The sequence below is a fragment of the Aplysia californica genome, unplaced genomic scaffold, assembly GCF_000002075.1.
Source record: "Aplysia californica isolate F4 #8 unplaced genomic scaffold, AplCal3.0 scaffold01131, whole genome shotgun sequence".
In the NCBI taxonomy this organism is placed as follows: Eukaryota; Metazoa; Mollusca; class Gastropoda; order Aplysiida; family Aplysiidae; genus Aplysia; species Aplysia californica.
In genome coordinates this window covers 179,200-180,417 of record NW_004798401.1, presented here as the reverse complement: position 1 = coordinate 180,417, position 1,218 = coordinate 179,200, and the positions used below count along the sequence as shown (strand labels likewise).

The following is a 1,218-nucleotide window of genomic DNA, read 5'->3' as shown; positions in this document are numbered from 1 at the left end:
TATATTATATATTATATACTGAACGCCATTAAAATAGCAACGTTTTCAAAAAGTTATTGTTAAAAAGCCAAATATGCTCGGATCGTCACGATGTTTTGGGCCTCAAGTGAGCAGTTGTTAGTCCACACACTCATGCACGACTTTTGCTATTTCCTTGAGTAATTTTCATTACAATACAGTAAACTATGCCTTAACTGAATATTTTCATTCGTTGCTATATTATTATTAACAAATTTGAATTTCTTTCATTACAATACTCCTCAACTTAACGAAGCTGAAAATCTGCCCGAGAAGTAGCAATACGGCTAAAATGTAGTGCTTGTATTGTTCTCGACTTACACAAAGACTTACTTTAACTTTAACACACTTAAAATGTCCGGGATGGACAAAGAATAGGACAGTCTCGAGTGGCCAGCCATGTTTAAGAGGGGCAGATTTTGCTGTCGCATTTGCGAAATCGCTTCGTTCCTCAAAAGTAACAGCTCAAGGCACGCATGGAGTGCGTGAAAATGTTTCTTTCGTCAGTGTGAGGCACGGTGTAGTTAGTTCAGGACTTAGATCAAGAACGCCTTATTTAGGACTGCAATTAACGAACCCGCGACAACAGCGTCCTCACGGTGCCAAACAGCGCAAAGAAAAAATCAGAATCTCTGTCATTCAACTCGACACTCCTTCCCTTACACTGTCCATGTAACAAACAACACCGTTTCTGGAAGATCATGACATGAATGTCATGGACTTGCCAGTATTCGTATCGGACATGTCTCAGCGCACGCATGGAATGAACTGAACTGCAAAGTGATTGCCGTTTTGCGAATCCGCAGCTATTCTGAGTTATTGGGAGATCGCCCTTCCGCGAAAGTGGGACTGAATTTCTCAACAAAAAATTTGAACATGTTATAAGATCCAAGTGAAGATGTATTTTGGTATGTATAGATGTTAATGGCGGTCATACAATTTATTAAAGAGCGAGAGATCTTTATTGAGTTTCGATTTGTGTTTATCTGCATTTTTTCTGGAGGGGGTTCTCCGAAAGAAGGAATACAGTGTATCGCAATCCGTTGGAGTGTGAGATCAAAATGGTTCACATTGGTAGGAAAATGAATAAACTTCAAAAACCACATCTTTTAATTAATCTTTCTTCATTTGACATAAGCACATGTTCTCACTTTGCAAACGAAGTGTTGAGTTTTTGAAGGCGTCTATTATGTATATATA

General features: G+C 38.7%; 1 protein-coding gene across 1 annotated transcript in view; it reads left to right on the top strand.

Annotated features, from left to right (window-relative positions):
• Nucleotides 1-494: 494 nt before the first annotated feature.
• LOC101850219 (legumain-like) overlaps nt 495-1,218 on the top strand; it is a 10,473-nt gene continuing 9,749 nt past the window's right edge. Inside the window, exon 1 of the mRNA XM_005111822.3 lies at nt 495-926. The gene's annotated coding sequence lies outside the window, so the exon portion shown is untranslated. The remainder of the gene's footprint in view (nt 927-1,218) is intronic.